This window comes from Suncus etruscus, chromosome 15, assembly GCF_024139225.1.
Source record: "Suncus etruscus isolate mSunEtr1 chromosome 15, mSunEtr1.pri.cur, whole genome shotgun sequence".
In the NCBI taxonomy this organism is placed as follows: domain Eukaryota; kingdom Metazoa; phylum Chordata; class Mammalia; order Eulipotyphla; family Soricidae; genus Suncus; species Suncus etruscus.
In genome coordinates, this window is record NC_064862.1 from 33165617 (window position 1) to 33189799 (window position 24183).

The window sequence follows — 24183 nt, forward strand, 5'->3', positions numbered from 1 at the left end:
AGCCAACTCTAGTTTAAAATATCAATAAACCTCTGAGGGATCATTTTAAGATCTAAATATTTGTCTAAAAATCTCTTAAATGTAAGTGCTGTCACTTAACTAGTGAGTATAATTAAGAGTTCAGGGTCAAACATTCAAGCACTCGAGTAAATTATTTAACCTCATTTTACTTCAACTTCATTAGTAAAATTGAAATAATTCTATCTACCTCTGGGAATAATTTGAGACAAGTAAATTAATGCATATAAATCACTTAAAATTAAGTGTCTGGCATATATAAATAAGCCTGAGACAGTTTTAAACGCATATAATGAATATTAATAATTACCCGCTGTGCTGAACTAAACAATCATCTCACCTTTGTATATTGTAATTCTGCTCAGTTAGGCAAGTAACCTAAATTGAATGACCCAACAGTCTATTATTATTATTAATTATTATTAATATATTATTATTATAATTATTATTAATATATAATTATTAATTATTATTAATATATATTACTATTATAACAGTAATATTATTCTGTATTCCTTTACCTAAATTATATCAAATCACACTACATAAAGAAAGGGTAAGTGTTATCCCATTGTACAGAAAAAAATCTGAGGTCCAATGTCCAAGTTAAATTAAATGTCTTGCCCAAAGAGGCAGTGAAATGAAAGCAGAGCCAAAAAAAAAAAAACAACTTGATATCCCTAAAATTCACTAAAATGTATTCTCAAAAACTGTAAACCCTTCATTAACTCATTCCTTCTGACAGACAACCCAAAGAAAACCTAAGTGGAAGAACACAGACCTTACCTATGTGAAGTCACAGGCTTAATCTTGACACTGCAATGGCCCCCAAAAAACCAATGAGCTTCAAGCAACCCCAAGCCCAGTAATTTGGGAAGGGATCCTAATTCAGTGGTGTGTTAACTCAACAACTGGAAAAAAGTAAAGAACCAAAGGAAAACTCTATTCACTTTAAAAGTTAAGCACCAGAACCTGAGAGATAATACAAGAGTAAGGTGCATGCCTTGCATGCGATCACCCAGTCTGATTGACAAGACAGGAGAGACCCCTACACAGAGCCAAGAATAGTTCCTGAAAACCACTAGTTGTGGCCAAAAAACTCAGCACCCTGCTAGAAATAAACCTTATTTTAAGTGAATCAACAAAAAATGGCCCAATTACCACCCACCACCACCACTACACACACACTCCACCCAGTGTTAAGATTGCACCATCGATAGTACACACATCCTGCCCTACCAACCCCCAACCCCAGCCCCAAGGAATGGTATCATCAACTCAGGGAAACAACTTAAGCCAAAATCTACCAACTTCAAATATTTATTTGCCCCTCACCTTCTCCCATTCAGTTCACAATTTTTGCATACTGCATTGAAGGTACCGAATAGCGACCTTCTCTAACCATCTTAAGTTAAGGTCCTTAATACCCAATTCTGAGTACAGTAAGGTCTGCACTGTTTACCAACCTATACCTAATCCCAGGTATGCTCACTGCCACCAGCACCTTTCTCAAATTGCCTCTGACTTCAAGAATGAGAGTAAAAATAAAAATCCCTTCATTTTTTTTGTTTGTTTTTGGGTCACACCCAAGATGCTCAGAAATCGCCTGTCATGCTCAAGGGACCATATGGGATGCCAGGAATCGAACCACCATCCATCCTGGGTTGGCTTTGTGCAAGGCAAGCCCCCTATTGCTGTTCTATCTCTCCAGCCCAATCCCTTCATTTTTCATTTCAATAATTCATAGCAAAAAAAAAAAAACGGAATTGTTTTGGTGCCTTTACCATCTACTCTCTGCTAAAACTATTCTACAAAGACAGCCTTATATGACATATATAAAGCTAGGACTCCTACTTTCTAATGTGTAAATTTAATGCTTTAGATGTATATAATGAAAATATCCAACTTAGCACCTCCTACATATCACTCATTTAAATAGACCTAACTAACAAGATCATGAATAAGAAAGTTAGAAACATACTAGCAGTTTAGTTTTAAAAACATCACTATTTATTGCATGCAATTCTATTCCCCAGGATTTTATTTATTTTGGATTTGGGGCCATATCTGGCAATGCTAAGTCTTACTTTTGGCTCTATGCTGAGGGATCACTCTTGGTGGATCTCAGGAGACCACATATGGACTCAAACCTTGGTCAGCCATGTGCAAAACAAGTGCCTTCCTGATATGCTCTCTCCCATCCCTACTGAACAATATTTTTGTTTTCTTTTTGTTTTTGTCCCTCAGAGGACAATCTAAGGTACCTTGAATAGAAATGGGGATCAAACACAAGTAAAGCTAGGACTCTGACCCCTGTACTTTCCTAAAATTTATTTGGCAAAATTATTTCTGCAAAAATAACCCTCCAATTGTTTGAAAATATAAAGTGCAGAATATCAAGTCATGGAGGGAGCTCACTGTCAAAGCATCAGCATCAAATATCATACACTGGGGCCAGAGTGATAATATAGCGATAGAGCGTTTGCCTTGCATTCGGCCAACCCGGAACAGACCTGGGTTTGATTCCCGGCATCCATATGGTCCCTCGACCAGGCAGGAGCAATTTCTGAGCACAGAACCAGGAGTAACTCCCTGAGCACAGCAGGTGTGGCCCAAAAACAAACAAAAAAAAAAAATAAAATTATCATACATTATCTTCTTGTGTGAAGCAAAATATGGTGTTTATGTGAGTGTGAGAGTGTGTGTTTGGCCCACACCCAACTGTACTCAAGACTTAATTTTGGTTTTTCAGTCAGGAATCACTCCTAGCAAGCTCAGAGGACTACATGGGTGCCAAGGATAGAACCTGGGCCAGCCATGTGGAAGGTAAGCACCCTATCCCACTGTACTCTGGCCCATCAAGCATGTTTTCATTGAACAAAAATTACTTATAAAGACATGAGGGGAGAGAAAGAGAAGAATACATGTTCAAATCATGTTCAAAAAGAGCAAGACCTTCTGGAAAAAAGCAGAAAGAGATAGACAGATATGTGTTCAACAGAAAACACGTGCTTGAGAGAGCAATCCAACACAGCTTTTTGATAGAAACAAAAGATATTCCAGGCCAAAAGAGTACAGGGATTTAGGACCTTGCACATAGGGATCCCAGTTTAATCTCCTGGCAAGGCATATGGTTCCCTCAGCACCACAAGGGGTGATCTCTGGGCACGGAGCCAAAAATTAGCCCTAAACACTGCCAGGTGTGGACAAAACAAGAAAATAAGAAAAAAACTATTCTCAAAAAAAAAAAAAAACACTCTACATGTCCCATCAATAAGAGGCTAGACAACTCTAGTGTCTTAAATTGCAATATTCAAAATTAGTAAATCTGGAGCCAGAGTGATAGCACATCAAGTAGGGAGTTTGCCTTGCACGGGTGACCCATGTTCCCTGTCATCCCATATGGTCCCCCAAGCCTGACAATAGTGATTTCGGAAGGCAGAGACAGAAGTAATCCCTTAGCACCACCAAGTGTGACCCAAAAGCAAAAACAAGTAAACAAAAAAAGCAGTAAATCAACATTTTATGATAAGGTAAAAAAAAAAAAAAAAAAAGTCTGTTATCAGGGGCCAGAATATAATAGAGTAAGGTTCATCTTGCATGCATGCAGTCAACCCCAATACCACATATGGTGTCCCCCCCCCCAGAGTGACTCCTGAGTATAGAGCCAGAAGTAACCTGAACATTGCCAGGTATGGCCCAAAAACAAATTATTGATCATCTCTGTATACGGCACTTAATTGCACAATAAGCTAAAAGCTTGAAGTTGACAAGTTATATCTAATCATTTAGCTCTAAAAGATATACTATACAGCTGTTCCTAAAGTGTCACCAGATTTTAATATAAAGTGGTGTCTCAATCTTTAGCCGTAAATTAACACCAAAACTGGAAATGAGACTGTACTGACACAACAAAAGCCATTTATCGAAATATCTTCCAGTTCACATTACACTACAAAATCCTCATCACATCTGAATTGTTATAATCCCAATTGGTAATTAAGATATATATACACAAAATGACAAACTTGCTGAGATCTACATGGCAAGTTAGCAGAAAAAAGAGGGAATTCAGATTAAATCCTATATACAAAGGCTATATATCTATATTGGTTTTTGGGCCACACCCGGTGACGCTCGGAGGTTACTCCTGACTATGCGCTCAGAAGTCACTCCTGGCTTGAGGGACCATATGGGATGCCGGGGGACTGAACCGCAGTCCGTCCTAAGCTAGTGCTGGCAAGGCAGACACACCTTACCTCTAGCGCCAACCCACCAGCCCCAATCCTATATTTAGAACTCTACAGAATCTGTATCTTTTCAAGACACCGTCATATTAACTCATTAGGAGAAAAAGACTAGATGGAGGTGTCTTGTGTTCTGTTGTGATCAAAGCCCAAACCATCTAAAATAGATAAGTGTACAATGAGAAAGTTCAAAACAACTCACCTGTGACATTCCTTCCATCCCACTTACAGCTGCCACTCTACTAAAGCCAGTTAACCAACTACCTCACTGGTGGCTTTGACTTAAACAATGAAAACCAAAGTCATGACATTTTACCTTTTGTCCTTAGGTAACATATAGCAATGTTCAAGGACTAGTCTGTGTCAGGGATTGAACGTAGGAATTTGTTTTTGTTTTAGGGTCATACCCAGCAGCGCTCAGGGGTTACTCCTGGCTCTACACTCAGTAAAAGGAACACTTTAGGGCCCGGAGAGATAGCACAGCGGCGTTTGCCTTGCAAGCAGCCAACCCAGGACCAAAGGTGGTTGGTTCGAATCCCGGTGTTCCCTATGGTCCCCCGTGCCTGCCAGGAGCTATTTCTGAGCAGACAGCCAGGAGTAACACCTGAGCAACACCGGGTGTGGCCCAAAAACCAAAAACCCAAAAAAAAAAAAAAAAAAAAAAAGGAACACTATAACCACAAAAAATGCTCGTCACTTTAACACGTGTAAATAAATATGTAAACAACTACAGAGTCCATAAGTATTGATAGTTTATTCTGTACAGGCATTTACTAGATATGGAAAATGAAAGAATATTATTAACATTCACTATTTAGACATGTCAAACAGGAGGCATGTGGCCTCAAAGGAGTTCCATCTCTGCTCTCAAATAGCTCTTAGGAATCTAAGATGTATGAAAAGCACCTTCAGAATCAATGCTACCAAAGGCCTCTTTTCCAAAGCACTGCAAACAGTAATTATTTACATTACAAATTTCATTACAAATTCTCATATACTTTTTTGTTTTTGTTTTTCGGGCCACACCCATTTGATGCTCAGGGGTTACTCCTGGCTAAGCACTCAGAAATTGCCCCTGGCTTGGGGGGACCATGTGGGACTCCAGGGGATCGAACCAGTCCTTCCTTGGCTAGCACTTGCAAGGCAAACACCTTACCTCTAGCGCCTCCTCGCCGGCCCCAAATTCTCATATACTTAACAGTCAAAAATAATTCTTTGGTGGGGCTGGAGAGATAGCATAGAGACAGGGCATTTGCCTTGCATCCCATATGGTCCCCCGAGCCTGCCAGGAGCAATTTCTGAGCCTACACAGAGCAAGGAGTACCCCTGAACACTGCCAGGTATGACCCAAAAACCAAAAAAATAATAATAATAATTCCTTGGGGCCATGACAATATCTGGGTGTTTATTTTGTATAAGGCTGACCCTGGGGGCCAGAGAGATAGCATGGAGGTAAGGTGTTTGCCTTTCATGCAGGATGTCATCGTTTCGAATCCCGGCGTCCCATATGGTCCCCTGTGCCTGCCAGGAGCAATTTCTGAGCCTGGAGCCAGGAATAACCCCTGAGCACTGCCGGGTGTGACCCAAAAAAAAAAAAAAAAAAAAAAAAGGCTGACCCTGGTTCAATCACTGGCACTCTATATGGTGTCCTCCCAACCATCAGGAGTAAGTCCTGAGTGCAGAGCCAGGAGTAACTCCTGAGCACTTCTGAGTGTGACCTAAAAACAAAAATAGTTACTTGAATTGGTCTTTTCATAAATTCAGTACTTCAATATTATCTTTCTGACAATGGTACATGTGAAATAACTGACACTAAGTTCCCCATGATGAAAACAAGAAATACAAAACCGTTTCCTGATTTCTTAACTTTATTGGGGGGAGGGGAGTCAAAGCAACTTAAGAAAAATTTTACTTATTAATCCAAGATTTAGAATGAAAAGTTTGAAATGAATAAAGGTTTCTTTTTTTTTTTTTTTGGTTTTTGGGCCACACCCTGTGATGCTCAGGGGTTACTCCTGGCTATGCGCTCAGAAGTTGCTCCTGGCTTCTTGGGGGACCATATGGGACGCCGGGGGATCGAACCGTGGTCCGTCCTAGGCTAGCGCAGGCACCTTACCTCCAGCGCCACCGCCCGGCCCTCTTTTAATGTTAACAATTCAGGCTCTTAGTCTAAATGGAATTAAAGTGACAGGTTAATTGTGGTACTTTACAAGTAAAGGAAAACAAGTAGCAATTACTCACCCTTCAGTCTCTGAAATCTAAGCTCTTAGAAAATAGGAATAAGTTATAACTAAAGTGTTTTCCATAAATCATAGGTTTTATTTAAATACCCTACATAATATCAGTTCTTCAAATCTAAGAAGTAGACTATTTAGACAGTTTCCTATACTATGAACTGACCTTTTTCAAATACAGTCATCTCAACAATGACAAAAAGCATCAAACTAATAATATTAACAAGAGCTATGTCTATTTTTCTTGCAAACATGATTCTCAAGAACATAAAACTATGAAATGTCTCAAAGTAATCATCCATAAAAGCAGAACATTAGAAGCCGGAGCGATAGTGCAGCAGTAGGGCATTTGCCTTGCATGCAGCTGACCCAGGACGGACCTGGGTTTGATCCCCGGCATCCCATATGGTCCCCTGAGCCAGGAGCGATTTCTGAGCACATAGCCTACACATAACCCAAGTGTCACTGGGTGTGACCCAAAACAACAACAACAAAAAAAAAAAAAAAAAAAAAAGAACAAACACACACAAAAAAGAAATGGGTATTAAGAGCCACTGAAAAAGGAGGAGGAGGAAGAGAAGGAGGGAGGAAAAGGCAGCAGTGGCGGCAGGGACAGAGAAAATTTAACCATAGCCTATATTTTGTACTACTTCATGATGGACATTGTGAACCTTCTAAACACCTGTAGACAGGAATAACCCCTGAGCGCCGCCTGGTGTGGTCCAAAAACCAAAAACCAAAAAAAAAAAAAGCGCAACATTAAATCTTAAGAGTTCAAATGTGCTTTCCTCCCTTCCTGTGGCAGGATTTTCAGCCAGCACGGGCTGGCTCCTGGCAGACCTCCGTATGTGCCAGGGGCCTCTTGGCCCGGCCTAGGGTAGGGGGGCCCGGACTTGGGTCACCCGACCCCCCTCTCCCCCTTTCCTCCGGATCTCCAGGTGGGTTTCTGGGAGGACCTGATGGGGCACCCTGGGTTTTCCCCACCCCCAGGCCAGCTGCGGAGATTGGCCTAGGGTGGGTCTTGAGCTCTGGTCCTTTGGGCCTGGGAGGGCTTTCCTCCCTTCCTGGGGCAGGATTTTCAGCCGGCACGGGCTGGCTCCTGGCAGACCTCCGTATGTGCCAGGGGCCTCTTGGCCCGGCCTAGGGTAGGGGGGCCTGGACTTGGGTCACCCGACCCCCCTCTCCCCCTTTCCTCCGGATCTCCAGGTGGGTTTCTGGGAGGACCTGATGGGGCACCCTGGGTTTTCCCCACCCCCAGGCCAGCTGCGGAGATTGGCCTAGGGTTGCGCTTGAGCTCGTGAGATTGGCTTGGGGGGTGGTGTTTGATCTGTGGGGTGGCAGATAGTTTGTCAGTTATACTCATGCTGTCACTGGCAATTTCATACCAGTCTACATGATGCAAACCGCGCGGGGGCTAGCGCCCCCGCGCGAACGTATACTCCTCCCAACCATCACTACCCCCGATTTACCCCTCTTAAGTTCTATAATACACAGTTTTAATCTCAGACCAAAGACATACAGTGGATCTAACAATCCCAGAACTATTTAGAAGGATATAAATTAAACACATATATCTTTTGAATATTTCATGTATATTTTCTTTAATGGTGTAACTCTCTCTATATTCTTCTACCATGATGTTTCTATCCACTTTCATCTTGTCTTTTCTTTGTAAGCTGTTCAATAAGGATTGTTGGTGGAACTGTCCCTCAGTTTGATGCCTATGATTGAACTATGTCATGGAAATTGCTGGTCTTGTTCCTATGGCCTCCAGATGCACCAATAACGCTTCATGGCATTGATCCTTCTTTGCATAGACACATTAAAATAGGAATACACTATACCTACAGATAAGTTCTTATCTAATAAATCTCAGTACAATGTACCTTACACCCTGAACATTGATAGAATGACCTGGCACAGGCCTCAGAGGAATGGGCATCCTCCATTCACGCCAGAACCAGGCAAGCTATCTACGAAACATCCAAGGTCTTTTATAGCAACAGCTGGAAGCAGTCCTCTACCAGGAAAGACACTACCAAGGGTCTGACATCGACCTCCTAAAAAGAGACTTCCGATTACACTGAGAAGACTTGACAACAACAATGACCTGCTCTACAGGACATGGTTCTCTCTAGTGCCCCTTAAGTGTGAGATGAAACGAGAGGATGCTCTGCACCATCCTGACTGCAATATGGGATATGCAGACTCCAGGACCTTTAATACAGAAGCATGATACCAACAACAGAGACTATGTGAGGAATGAAGGTGTATTGCCACTACAGACGATGACTTGAATTGGACAAATTAGTTTGCCTGGAGCCTAGAGTCAGTCCTGTGCCAGGAAACTTCAGGGGTAGGGTCTCCTTGTATTTAGACCATAATTTTTCTTTCCATGTCTCTTATATTTTGGTGGGCCTATGCAAACAAATGCCACTCTAACACCATTTATTACTACTTTCCCTTGACTCCAATCCTTAAGAAAAACAACCCACTAAAACTTTTGAGGTTAACTTAAACTAGTAAGCATGTGCATGGAACAAGATAAATGTACTTTGCCCTCAATGTTTAAGGAGTTACATAAGTCTAATCTCTTTGGATTATATTGTGTGCTGCTAAGAAATAGTATGTAATACAACTGGGGATTTGAGGGACAAATTAATTGTATTGTACATGGGTTCAGTTTTGTTTTTCTTAATTTTCTTTGGTTGAAAGATCAAGGCTGGGATATCATCGATGGGACTACCGAGAATTCTGCTTATGGGTGATTGGGCTTCCACTGTAACTTTACCCTGTCCTCTCTCTTTGCATCTTTGTTGTCATAATTAATAAAAAAAGAGAAAGAAAAAATTTAAAAAAAAAAAAAGAAAAAAAAAAAGAAAAAAAGAGTTCAAATGTGATCTTCAAAGTAAAGTCTATTAGAGGCTGAACAGAGTATAGCAAGTAGTACACCTTGCATACAGTCAAGCAGAATATGAATATCCAGTACCCCATATGGTGCCCCAGCCCATCCAGAAGTAAGCTCTGAACATTGCTGTGTGGTCAAAAAAAAAATTAAAGCATAATATATTTTGACTGAGTACAAGATCCTCTACTAAGATAAAGGAGAAAACATCTGAAATATTATATTTACACACACATGGGGCATATCAAACCCAGGAGCTCAAAGCATGTGGGTGCCACTGAGTCTTATCTCTGGCTTTCTGGTCCTTGGACTTTGGGTAGTGGAGGTTGGGCCACAGAAAGTGGTGCTCAGGGCTTACTACTAATCTGGTTCTGCACACAAGATCACTCTAGAGAGGGCTGAAGGGTATATGGCAGGGGTCTCAAACTCAATTTATCTGGGGGCCGCAGGAGGCAAAGTCGGGGTGAGGCAGGGCCACATAAGAGATTTCACACACACAAAAAAAAAAGTCCTCAAACGTCATTATTAATAGTTTTAATTATTTCTTCTGAACATGAATAGAACATTGAGTGAAAATCATGAACAGTTCCTTCTGATCATGGCATCTTTTGCCTATTCCTTGCTGCCAGAGACTTGACAGCGCTTCTTCTCATAAATCTGAATCACATTTGGCTTTAGAGAGGAAACAGTTGAGACCCTCAGTATGGCTTGAAGATGATCATCATTAAGTCTAGACCTGTACTTTGATTTATTGAAGTTCAATGTGGAGAATAACTTTTCACACAAATAATGTGCTCCCAAAAAGGAACATTGTGCGCTTGAACGTTCAGGAAAGCTCAGGGAAGCTGGGGGGCAATTCTCTCAAAAATTGCCCATGCATGTCCGCTTTTCCTAATCTCCCTGAACTTGGCTTTGAGATCAGAGTTGCACTGCAGGTCAATGAGCTCCATTTGAAGCACAGGAGGGACATCTTGCACATCAAAGGAAAAGGGGTCCACAAAAATTTGGAAAGTGGCTCTGTGCTTTTTGAAGTCTGCAAATTTGTGATCAAATTCCTTCTCTAGCTTAAAAATAGCATCAACATATTTCTCAACACTGAATGTGGTATGCCTGCATCCACAAGTTCCTTGCATGCTGGGAAATGGCAAAGGTTTGTCTAAGAGAGCTGGGATTTCCATGACACAAGTTTTGTGGAGAATGCTCTCACACTGTCATAGGCAGCACTGATAAGCTGCCCCAGGCCTTGTAACATCTTGTTTAGTACATTCAGCTTATGTGTGCTGTCAACAAGAAAAGCTAAGTCCACGAGCCATTTGTGATCACTCAACTCAGAAACAGCATTCCCATCCTTCTCCATGAAGGCTTTCACTTCTTCTCTCAACTCAAAAAATCTTTTCTGGACATTTCCGCTGCTGAGCCAATGTACCTCGGTGAAATAGAGCACATCTCCACATTCTGACTCCATTTCCTCCAAAAAAGCACGGAACCTCCTGTGCTTTAAGCCCCTGAATCTGATTTGGTTGATGCATTTCACAACAGACATCACATTGTCACATGGCAGGCATTTACTGCAAAGGGCCTGCCGATGGATAATGCAGTGAAGAGCAATGGCCTTCTCTATACCCTCCTCTTCAAGTTTTTTTTTTGAACAAGTGCCACCAGTCCATTTTCCCTCCCTGTCATCGATGGCGCTCCATCGGTTATTATTCGAACAAACCTCTTCCATGGCAAACCTGCATTCTCAATGGCATCACACAGATGCCAAAATATCTCATTAGCGGTGGTCTGGCCATGCATTGAAATTATTGTGAGCAGCTCCTCAACACCACGGACATTGCAATCAACACCACGGACATAAATTGTGAACTGGGCAGTGTCTGTTATATCTGTGCCCTCGTCAAGAGCAACTGAGTATGCATCAAAACATTTGGCTTTCTCACAGTTGATGATAAACATCACTAGACATGTCAGAAATGCGCTCTGCCACAGTGTTGGCAGAAAGGCTGATTTTGCTAAACTGACCTTTCTTTTCCAGACAGATAATACTTGCAGCCTGTAACATGCATTTTTTAACAAACTCTCCTTCTGTGAATGGTTTCCCTGCCTTAGCAATCATCTCACTAACCATATAACTAGCTTCGACTGATGCAACATTGTCTTTGGTTGCTTTCTTGAAGAAATTTTGTTGCCTCGTTAGACATGCTTTAAGACTGACAACCCACTTGGCTCTCTCATTTCCTTGATATTTTGCACATTCCTCAGCCTGTTTAGTTGAATAATGGTGTTTCAAGTTGTATTCCTTGTGCACTGCAACTTTCTCTGAGCAAGTAAGATATGTGAGGATGCCCCTGTGCTCAACAAAAAAATACTGCGTCTCCCACTTTTTCTGAAATTGTCCCTGCTCGTCATCAATCTTTCTCTTCACTGCAGAATTTGAAGTCATGATGAAGGTATGACAAAATCTAATTCTGTAATAAACTTCTCTCCCTTAGGCCTCCGATAATGCAAGGGACAGCGAGCAGGAGCAGCAGAAATAATGCCTGCGCTAGGCGCAAAGTATTCGCTATTATTCGCTTACCAAATATTTGCAATAAAAAATTGCATTAGTAAGGAAAAAAAATCACAAAAAATCGCATTAAACATTTGCATACCACAAGCGGAACTGCTCGGGGTTTAATACGATTTATTTCTTAATAATGCGATTTTTATTGCAATTATTCAACTGTGATATTTGAAGGCCGGCAGCGGGCCACAAAATGTACGGAGGGGTCCCGGAGAGAGAGCACAGCGGTGTTTGCCTTGCAAGCAGCGGATCCAGGACCCAAGGTGGTTGGTTGGAATCCCGGTGTCCCATATGGTCCCCCGTGCCTGCCAGAAGCTATTTCTGAGCAGACAGCCAGGAGTCACCCCTGAGCACCGCCGGGTGTGGCCCAAAAAAAAAAAAAAAATGTACGGAGGGTCGGAAACGGCCGCAAGTTTGAGACCCCTGGTATATGGGGTTCTGGGGATAGAACCCAGGTTGGCCAAACACTAGACAAGCACCCTACCTGCCACTCTATGGCTCTAGACCACCTTTTTTTTTTTTCTTAATTGGGGCAAGACAGTACTGAGGATAAGACACTTGCCTTGATACAGCTGAACCCAATTCCATCCTCATGGTCCCTTGTACCACCAGAAACAACAGAAACAACCACTGAGGAGAGAATAGCCCTAAGCATCTGGTGAGGCGTGACCCAAAATACAAAATGTAAAGCCACACTGATTAAACTGCCCAGTAATACTGTCACCTGTTACTTAGAAAACACAGCCCCAAACCTGGGCTAAATTCCTTGGCCAGCCGTCACCTTCCATCACCACTCCAACATAACAAAATGGATGAAATCTAATAAATCCATTCTAAGTACAAATCTTGGCATACATAAGATATCCCAGATCCCTAAGTCATAATACTATGACAATTCCTATTGACAGAGGGGATGAAAGTGATAAAAGTTTCCTTTATGCAGAGTTCAGAAACAAATCACCTTTGTTGTCAAATCCATGACTCTGGTAACTTATTCAACTTATTCTAAGTTGGCCGAAGTGATAGCAGTCAGTAGGGTCTTTGCCTTGCACATGGGCTGAACTGGTTTCAATCCCCGGCATCCCATATGGTCTCCCGAGTCTACGAGGAATGATTTCTGATAGCAAAGCCAGGAGTAACCCCTGAGTTCTGCGGGGTATAGCCCAAAAACCAAAAATAAAATAAAAAATAAAAACTATGTTTATAACTGACTGCTTCAGAAGTCAACTAACTTCCAAGGAAATACAGTAGGAATCTAATTCAATAAAATTCTAGTGTTATTCCCTTACATTTTTACATTCCCTCTGGTCCTCCCTGACAAAATATGAGACAGAGAAGCTGTTCTTCTGATTAATAAGGAAACTCAAGTTTAGAGGAGCTGGTTTTGTGGCTTCAAAAAACATGGCTAATGAAGAACATAACCCAAGTTTGAACCTACATCTTTGAGGTCTAGCCAGTAACTTTCATTTTGAAAATGTTACAAAGATGAACGCAAATATATTTTAAATTTTTAGATACAAGTGAAAGTGATTAATATTAAAAATCACAGTGCACTGTTAGGGTTGGTTGGAGAAAGACAGTAAAATGAGTAGAACATTTTTCTTGCATGCAGCTAATCTAGGTTGGATTCCTAGCATCCCATAAAATCCCCAAGTTCTTCCAGGAGTATGGCTCCAAAACCAAAATATAAAAAAAGTTTATAAGTGGGCCAGAGCTGGTAGGGCATTTGCCTTACACATGGCCAACCCAAGTTCAATCTCCAGCACCCCATAATGGTCCCAAGTCCACCATGAGTGATTCCTGAAAGCAAAGCCAGGAGTAAAACTCTGAGCACCGGTTGGGTATAGTCCAAAATCCCAAAAATGTAATAAGATTAAAATTAAAATTATGGGGCCAGAGCCAACCAGTAGGGTGTTTGCCCTGCACGTGTTAAACTAGGACGAACCTTGGTTCGATTCCCTAGCATCCCTTATGGTCCCCCAAGCCAAGGCCAATTTCTGAGCGCATAGCCAGGAGTAACCCCTGAGCGTCACCGAGTGTGGCCCAAAAACCAAAAAAAAGGGTGGGGGATTAAAATTGTAAATATTGTAAGTTTTAATATAAGTTAGACCAAAGAGACAGCTCAAGAGGCTGAAATGTATGTTTTGCATGCAGGAGTCCCAGGTTTGATGCCTGGAACTTTCTGGACCTCTAAAATCTTCAAAGAGCGATTCCCTAGAACAGAACTGAGAGTTCTGGGTATTTCCATTAAAAAAAATTTATTTTAAATAAAGGTTTTGTAAGTCTCTCAAATTACTGGCAATCTTATTTCAATATGGATTTGATTTCATATTTAGTTTTAACATTTCAGGCACCATAAAATTACATAAATTTACCAGGAGTCCTGGGTAATGCTTTTCTCAGTGGCAAAGCATTTAAGAGCTCAAATATGGCCGTCAGTGCACAAATTTAAACTTTAAGAGGAAACTTTAAAAAGTGTGAGGCTTTGGGCCAGAGTGATAGTACAGTGGGGTAGGGCATTTGCCTTGCACATGGCTGACCTGAGTTTGATCCATGACATCCCCTAAGATTCCTAGAGCCTGCCAGAAGTAATTTCTGAGCACAGTCAGGAGTAACCCTAACCTCTGAGCACGGCCAGGTGTGGCCTTAAAACAAACAAAAAAAAAAAGTGTGAAGCCAAGTAGCCATCCAATTCCTCAGGAACTGAAAGCATGATCCTGACAGTACTATCATTTGGGATCCCTGGTGCCACAACAATGTATTACTGCAAATGCACAACTAAAGTGTGGGACCCTAATGAACAATGCAACCAAAATGTAGGTAAGCATCCACACTAAAGAATACAACACTAGCAAAATGCTGTGCCTGTCACAAGGCCCTGCATTTCAGCTAAGTTTTCTGCCTTTATAAGGGCTCCCAGCACAACACCCAGAAAATACATGTGCAAATGCCACAACCAAATGTGTAACCTCTAAATGCACCACAGCCAAACATGTGACAGCTCTAGTCCCTTAAAAAAAAAAAATGTGAGCCAGAACAGCCAGCGGATAGGGTGTTTGCCTTACACGGGGCCGACTGGGTTGGGTCCCTGGCATCCCGTATGATCCCCCAAGCATCACCAGGAGTAATTCCTGAGCACAGAGTCAGGAGTAAACCAGAGCACCAAGGGTGTGGCCCAAAAAACAAAAAACCATTAAAAAAATGAAGGGCTGGGGCCGGAGAGATAGTATGGAGGTAAGGCGTTTGCCTTTCATGCAGGAGGTCATCGGTTCGAATCCCGGCGTCCCATATGGTCCCCCTTGCCTGCCAGGAGCAATTTCTGAGCATGGAGCCAGGAATAACCCCTGAGCACCACCGGGTGTGACCCAAAAACCACCAAAAAAAAAAAAAAAAAAATGAAGGGCTGTGAGATAGTACAGTAGGGCGCTTGCCTTGCAGTCATCCAATCCCTAGCACTGCATATGATCCTTCAGGCCCCACCGGTAGTGATGTCTAAGTACAGAGCCAGGAATAAACTCTGGACACTGGTGGGTAAGCCCCAAAGCAAAAACAGAAACAAAAGAAAAGGAAAATAAATATAAATACATAAGCCACAGAAAATTACAGAATTGGGTGGTCTGTTAAGATACAAATGACCTCATAAATTGCACAAACTTTTTCAAACCATTCTTAATCCTGTGGCTTCACACTATATTAAGAAGTTCCCTATGTGAAATCGTTTTGATTTCAACACTAAGTGAATTACAACAGCATAAGCATGTTATTTCTGCATAATATTTGCAACATGTACTCAATTCCCAGAGCAGTTTCGAACAATGTCTAAATTCTTAAACTGGAAGTGGGAGATAGTACAGGGATTAAGGCACATGCCTTACATGACTGAACCCTGCTTCAATCACCAGCACCACATGGACCCCAAACTATTACCAGATGCGGTTCTGGAGGTCCTCTTCCCCCAACCCCCCACCAAGCACTGCCAGGCTGGTCTGGGTAATTCCCCGGTACTACAGGGCCAGAGCAGTATCACTTCCTTGGGTCTTCTCATTAAACAATTAGTACTGAAGTCCAAATCAAGAGTATGGAATACAGGGTGTCTACCTTGCATATGGCTGATGCAGATTAAAATCTGGCAACTTTTATGGTCCCCCAAACATCACCAGGCATAATTTCTGGGTGCAGAGCCTGGAGTAACATCTAAGTATTACTGACTGTGTTCCAAAAACCAAAGAAAAAATCAAGGAAATAATAATAAATTCAAAAGCTAAAAAGCCGGAGACAGAGCATAAAGGTAGAGCATTTGCCTTGCAGGCAGAAGGTTAGTGGTTCAAATCCCGGCATCCCATATGGTCCCCCGAGCCTACCAGGAGCGATTCCTGAGCATAGAGCCAGGAGTAACCTCTGAGCGCTGCTGGGTGTGACACAAAAATAAAAAAATAAAATCCTAAACAGAAATTTGGGGTTTTTTTCTTTAGAAATAGGTTAATTTGGGGCCGGAGAGATGGCATGGAGGTAAGGCATTTGTCTTGCATGCAGAAGGTAGGTGGTTCAAATTCCGGCATCCCATATGGTCCCCCAAGCCTGCCAGAAGCAATTTCTGAGCATAGAACCAGGAGTAACCCCTGAGCGCTGCCAGGTATTTTGCAAAAACCAAAATAAAAAATAGGTTAATTTGGGCCAGAGCAATAGCACAGCAGTAGGATGATTGCTTTGTACACAGCAGACCCGGGAACCACCTGGGCTAGAACCCCCGGCATCCCATATGGTCCTGAGTCTGACAGGTTCGATTCCTGAGTGAAGAGCCACGAGTAACCCCTGAGCGCTGCCAGATGTGGCTCAAAAACTCCAAAAAAAAAAAAAAAGTTAATTTATATATATATATATATATGCATACCCAATAATTATGAATTATTTAAAACTTGGAGGAACAGGCTAAAGAACTATGGCCCAGAGTGACAGCAATCACATAATGACTCTACCAAATCTAAAGTTTTCAACTACTCTAAATGTCTCTCTACATTTAATAATAGATTCCTAATAAGACCACTAATATCAGGGCAGACAGATAGCACAGCAACAGGGCGTTTGCCTTGCATGTGGCCAACCCAGGAGGGACCCAGTTCCATTCCTGGCATCCCACATGGTCCCCCAGCCTGCCAGGGCGATTTCTGGGTGCAAAGCCAGGAGTAACCCCTGAGTGCTGCTGGGTGTGGCCCAGAAACAAATCAATCAATAAATAAATTAAATTAAAAAAAAAAAGACTACTAATATCAAACCACAATTGTACCTCAGCAGTGGAGAATATACCTAGCAAGTCTAACACTGAAAGAAGACACTAGATAGCTAAAATAATTAAGATACATTTAAGAGATAGCACAGCGGCATTTGCCTTGCAAGCAGCTGATCCAGGACCAAAGGTGGTTGGTCCCATATGGTCCCCCGTGCCTGCCAGGAGCTATTTCTGAGCAGACAGCCAGGAGTAACCCCTGAGCAATGCCGGGCGTGGCCCAAAAACAAACAAAAACAAAAAAAAAAAAGATACATTTAAAAGGGACCTGCACAATAGCACAGTGGGCAGGATATTGCCTTGCAGGCAGCAGACCCAGATTCATCCCTGGCATCTCAGATGATCCTCAGAACCTACTTGAAGTAATTTCTAAGCAGAGAGCCCAGAGCAACCCGAGCACAGCACCCGGTGTAGCCCAAAAACCAAATAAAAAAGGACACATTTAAGACCTCAAAACTAGTTGTAAGTACATAATGTCAGTCTTTAGAAAACAATCTCCTGAATGCATGAGAGAGGTTACTTAGTTCGCTTCCCAGCTATCCATATTGTCTATCCAACCCCCAGCACAGCTAGGAGTGATCCCTGAGCAGAGAGCCAGTAATCCCTGAACATTGGGGAGAGGGAGAAAAGAGGGGGTTGAGGGGAGGGAGAAAAGAAGGAAGAAATAGTCTCCTGAAGTAATCCTTGAGCTCCATTTCACAGAGACTAAAAACTGGCTCCTTAATATAATTCAAGACACCAAATTGCAGGGACCTGGTAACTGATAAGAGTGCATATTATACATGTGTGAGACCCTGGGCTCAATGCCCTACACCACAAATAAAACAGCTTTTAATAACTAACATTATCCATTTTTTCTATCTCAAAACTATTCATTTTTTCAACAAGTATCTGAAGGAACAGTATATAAGGAAAACTAGTCTAGGTAATGAGACATCAGGCCAGCAAGATAGCTCAACAAGCGAGAACACCTGGTTTTGCAAGGGGGAGGCATAGGTTTAATATTTATACCAGAGTCAAGAGACCTCAGAGTACAGGAGTAGAGAGTACTGTTAACCTGTACCTCCTCCAAAAAGAAAGAGAAAAAAAAAAAAGATATGGTCACAGTCTGTTATAGCGAACAACTGAGTCGACTTTTCTAAAAATACTACTCTGTGATTAGACAGATATTTACCAAACTCCTTAACTACCCTATACAACTAGAACAACATTTTCTTCCAACTTAAACCACCACACCTCCTCTGCAGTAAGAATACTTCCTTTAGTAAGTAACACAGCATTACACTTGACCACAGAAGTTAGTAACCAGAACTATAGCAGATTTTAATACTGACTTTACCACTCCCTGTGGCCTGGGGCAAATTTCAGGAACCTTTTTATAATACACAGTAAACCTTCCTGGTTCACAGCCCTTGTCTCCTGTACAGGCTCTGCCTTCCACTTTACTAGAAACCTGAGTCAGAAGGCTGAGCAGCAATTTCTCTGTTGGGAGGCTCCTTCAGTGGACCCCAAGTGAACCAGGAGGAGACAAACTGCTTCTCCCCTCTGCTTCCTTGCTGGGTTCCTGGTCTCATCCATCTCCAGGCAGAACATGACGCTCCTGATCATGTGTTTTTGAATTTTGAAGACTTTGCACAATTCTTTTAGTAATACGCATGTTTCCCCTATATAAATCCACTATATTTTTTAAGATGTTCGATTTTCCATTCTAAGTTTCTCAGAACATCCTTTCTTCCCAATTCTTCCAGATATATCTCAGAAGTCATCACTAACAGGAATCTCTTGAATCCTAAAACTGGCCTACAGCAGCAGTTTACAAATCTGGCTGACCAGAATCAGTTTTTAAAAACTATTTTAAAAACTAATCAGTTTTGGGGCCGGCGCGGTGGAGCTAGAGGTAAGGTTTGTCTGCCTTGCCAGCGCTAGCCTAGGACGGACGGACCGCGGGGTTCGATCCCCCCAGTGCCCCATATGGTCCCCCAAGCCAGGAGCGACTTCTGAGCGCAAAGCCAGGAGTAACCTCTGAGCGTCACAGGGTGTGGCCCAAAAAAAAAAAAAAAAAAAAACCTAATCAGTTTTAAAAACTACTCTGTTTTTTTAAGGAGATTCCTTAATTGTATCCAAAATTTTTATTTAGTCCACGAAGCTCTGCGTAAGATTCAGGAATCCACATTTCAGGGAGTCCTTATTATTTCTGATGACCTTTAACCGCTGACCTAAAGAATCTGACTTAGAAGCTGAAAAATTCGGGGGGGGGGGGGTCTCCCATTCGCTTTCCATTAACTAACTGCCAAGGGGACCTTGATTAGTTGGAGTACTCTGGGTCACTGGAAAACGCAATAATTGCGTTGAAAGAAGCCTTGTCATACAGCAGCTACTCCAAAATTTTACAATCCCCTAAACTTAGTTTAGGACACATACTGATCTGTGTGTACTCCAAGCCCTGCCCTTCTTTTAAAAGCACAACTGCCCACCCGAGGATCACAGGCCGGACAGAGAATGGGAAACTTGCCGCTTGCCATCGACATACACCGGTCCCCAAACAGAAAGGTGGATCAGGTCTCTGCAAGGGAAAAGTCCCTGTCACCTCGACAGAGCCCAGGAAAATTATCCTGTGGGATGCAGGAGGCCGCGAGAAGGGGGGACGAAGAGCAAGGGCCGGCCTCCCAAGCAAGCAAGCAAGCAATGCTCCAAAGATCCTAGTTTAGACCAACCACCACGGGCCGCCCCAATAGTGCTTGGATGGGGTACCAGGGTGGGACACAGGGTCAAAGCATGCCTAAAGCCAAGACGAAGCGCTGCAACTTTTCCAGCCAGCTCCTAGACACCCCCGCCCCCAAAATAAAACAAAATAAAATAAAATACTTTTCTGTAGCTGTTATTTAATCCTCTGTGTAATTCAACCCGGGCTTCCCATGGCATCCCCTTAGGAGAAACTCAGTCGGGCCTCAAGCAGAAGAGCCCAAAAAAGAGGCACTTGAGGAATTTAAGGCCGGGGGACTGTGAGGAGAGAAAAAAAAGGGGGGGTCCCCCCGAAGGAGAGAGAGAGAGCCGGACCCTGTTCTAAAGCAGCAGCGAACGGTGGAAAGACTTGGGGCGCAGCGAGCAGCTCGGACCCTGGAGTGGAGTTGCACGGACTTGCAAGTGGCCGTAGAAATAGAAATAAAATAAAATAAAATAAAAAAGAGATCAATGCTTCCCTCCCTCAGTTTGCAAGCGAGCAAAGGGCCCCCCAAAACACACACCCACCCCTCAGTTTGCAAGCGAGCAAAGGGCCCCCCAAAAAACACACACCCATATCTCTGTTTGCAAGCGAGCAAAGGGCCCCCCAAAACACACCCACACCCCTCAGTTTGCAAGGGAGCTTAAGGGCCCCCCAAAACCCATACCCCTCGTTTTGCAAGCGAGCAAAGGGGCCCCCCAAAACACACCCACACGCTTGGGGCGCGGGGGGCTGCTGGGGGCTGCTGGTTGAGTCCTTCTGCCCCCGAACCCCGACACCCAGACTTTGGAGCCGGGTCGGGGCTCCGCTCTCGAACCCGGGGCCGGGGTGGCCTCGACCCCGACCCCGACCCCGCCCCCTCAGGCCGATCGAGGCAGGGCCCGGGGCTCCCTCGGGCGGGCGGCCGAGCCCCGCGGAGCTGACAGCGGCCCCTCCTCTCCCTCCGTCGTCACCCCGGGCCGGAGGGCAGGACGGCGGGCGGCCGGGCGGCGGCGGCGGCGCTTACCGGGCGGCGGGACATGGCGAGGCCCGACGCGGCTCGGCTCGACTCAACTAGGCCCTGCTCCGCCGCCCCGCGACGGAAGCTCCCTCCCAGCCAGGCGAGGCGGGCGGGCGGGCGGGCGGGCGGGCGGGCGCGGGGGCAGCGCCTGGGCCGCTGTGGCTGGAGCTGCTTCTCCTCCGGCGCCGCCGCCGCCGCCGCCGCCGCCTTCTCACCACCACCACAACAACATGGCGGCAGCGGCCACACAGCGCGCGCGCCCGACGCCCGGGCCGAGGCGGAGGCTGAGACGAAGCGCGGCGAGCCGAGCGGGGAGACTCCAGGTGCGCGCGCACGCTCGGTGGCGTGGCCGGCGCGGTGGGCGCGGCTTCTGCCGGTGGGCACGCCCCCGCTCGCGGAGTGGGCGCGGTCGCAGAGCGGCTGCCGGCTCGGCCCCGCCCCAGGGGGGGGAGAGAGAAAGACAAGACACAGAGAGGAAAATAGCAGGTGGGAAGTTGGCCACCTTATAACCAAGGTGTTTTGGGAGAGCTGTTGTCGCTTTTTTTCTTTTTTTTGCTTTTTGGTTTTTGAGTCAGACCCGGCAGCGCTCAAGTAGGGGTTCCTCCTGGCTCTCCGCTCAGGAATCGCTCCTGGCAGGCTCAAGCTGGGGGACCAATACGGGATGCTGGGATTCGAACCACTGTCCTTCCACAAGCCAAGGCAAACGCCCTACCTCCATGCTGTCTCTCCGGCCCTTTTTTTTTTTTTTTTTTTACTTCACCAGTTAAATAAAATAAAATAAAATAAAATAAAATAAAATAAAATAAAATAAAATAAAAAACAAGCACAGCAGTAAGGCACTTCAGCCGAGCCAGGACAGAATCCCAGCACCCCAGATGGTCTCTGCTCCCACCCCCCACCAAGCCTGCCAGGAGCCATCTCTGAGCACAGAGCCAGGAGTATAACCCGAGTGCCACCAGGTGTGACCCAAAAACCAAAAAGGAAGGGAAGGGAAGGGAAGGGAAGGGAAGGGAAGGGAAGGGAAGGGAGGGGAGGGGAGGGGAGGGGAGGGGAGGGGAGGGAGGAAGGAAGGAAGGAAGGAAGGAAGGAAGGAAGGAAGGAAGGAAGGAAGGAAGGAAGGAAGGAAGGAAGGAAGGAAGGAAGGATACCCAAAGACAATAGAGATGAAGGCTGGAAGGACTGGCCCACAATAGGAAGGAAGGAAGGAAGGAAGGAAGGAAGGAAGGAAGGAAGGAAGGAAGGAAGGAAGGAAGGAAGGAAGGAAGGAAGGAAGGAAGGAAGGATCTTTCACCTGTACTATGAAGACTGATTTTTGGAGGCGATGTTCAGGGCTAACTCAGGATGCAGCTCAGAGGTCATCAGTCCTAGCTGGCTAGGGGGGACCCCAGGGTTTGAATGTCCAACCCAGGTGGGACTCGTGCACCGGCAAACACCCTCTCTCTATCCGCTCCAGGATAAAACTTAGTTTTGAGCAGGAGAGAGAAATCAAAGGGCTACAGCATATACTTTGCAGGTGGGAAGCCTGGTACCTCGTAATCCCCCACATCAGGGAGAGAGTGTGTGACTCCTGAGCACTGCCAGGTGGCTCCTCAAAAAAGCTAATTTGAACAAGGACTTTCAGGAGCCCCCACCCCAGAAGGACCAACCACCACTCCCAGAAATTCTCACTCAACCTCAGAAATTGCTCCTGGCTTGGGGGACCATATGGGACGCCTGGGATCGAATCAAGGTCTGTCCTTGGTTTGCAAGCATAAGGCAAACGCCCTACCACTGCGCTATCACTCAAGATTAAATTCTGAATATAACTTCAACTTTAAACTAAAACTGCAGGGAAAAGTTAGTATTTGAATGAATCAAAATTTGTAATGACTCATTCATGAGAATTCTGTGAATCACGACTGTATCACCATAGGCCCTCACAGGTGTGTCTCAACAGAATAGCATTTTCACTTTATAACCTTCGCTTCTTTTGGAAAATAACTGAGAACTAGTCAAATGAAACCCACCTTTGCATGTGTGGAAGTGTTTTCTCCACAGCATTCTGCAATTTCTCACCAGTGTTCCATACTTATTGTCTCTCCCATTTGAACAGAAAAAGCTACTTGAAGATAAGGATCTTGTTTTCTTCTCTGTACCTCAGTTTCTAGAACTGTGTGTTTTTTGGTTTTGGGGTCACACCCGGCAGCACTCAGGGGTTACTCCTGGCTCTATGCTCAGAAATCGCTCCTGGCAGGCTAGGAGGATTATATGGGATGCCGGGATTCGAACCACCATCCTTCTGCATGCAAAGCAAATGCCTTGCCTCCATGCCATCTCTCCTGCCCTTCGAATTTCTTTTTTTTTTTTTTTTTTGGTTTTTCGGGCCACACCCGTTTGATGCTCAGGGGTTACTCCTGGCTATGAGCTCAGAAATTGCCCCTGGCTTGGGGGGGACCATATGGGACGCCGGGGGATCAAACCGCAGTTTCCTTGGCTAGTGCTTGCAAGGCAGACACCTTACCTTTAGCGCCACCTCGCCGGCCCCTGAATTTCTTGATTAACTCATAGCTAATATTTATATGACTCATTTAATTGAATGTTTACAACTTTAATGGATATTACTCTTTCCATTTTACAGATAAATAAACCATATCATAATTAGCTACACTAAAACCAAATTCAAAGCCAAAACCTAGGGCCATAACACTAGTACATGGGTAGAGAATTTGCCTTGCACATGGCCATCCTGGATTCAATCCCGGCACCCTATATGGTAGAGTCAGGAGTAAGCCCTGAGCACTGCTAAGTACTGAAAAAAAAAAAAATACCACCCCCAAAATAGCCCAAGGAGATAAGTACAGAATGTAGAATATAAAGAAATACAGTAAGGAAATAAATGGTCAAAGACAATAATGCCTAAAAACTGGTTTACAGACATGAGCTTACCATGGTGAAAGACTTGGGGATAGGAGAGGTGAGGAGGGAGTAGAAAGATGATGGGAAATTGTAGGCTGATGAAGGACTCTCTGTGCTCTGCAGGCTCTGAAGACCATAAGGAATGCCAGAGATCAAATCATGTGCAAAGTAATGCCCTACCCACTGAACTATTTCTCCAACCCCTAAAAAAAAAAAAATGTTAATGCAAAAAAAAACACAAAACCTATTATTTTCACTCTCACTTACTAAGCTATCTGTCGATCTCATGATATTGTGTCCTAAAATATAATTCCA

General features: G+C 44.1%; 1 protein-coding gene across 1 annotated transcript in view; it reads right to left on the reverse strand.

The window, feature by feature from the left end:
- Positions 1–21010, reverse strand: part of MTMR3 (myotubularin related protein 3) — a 151299-nt gene extending 130289 nt beyond the window's left edge. The window contains exon 1 of the mRNA XM_049788766.1: positions 20980–21010. The gene's annotated coding sequence lies outside the window, so the exon portion shown is untranslated. The remainder of the gene's footprint in view (positions 1–20979) is intronic.
- Positions 21011–24183: the final 3173 nt, after the last annotated feature.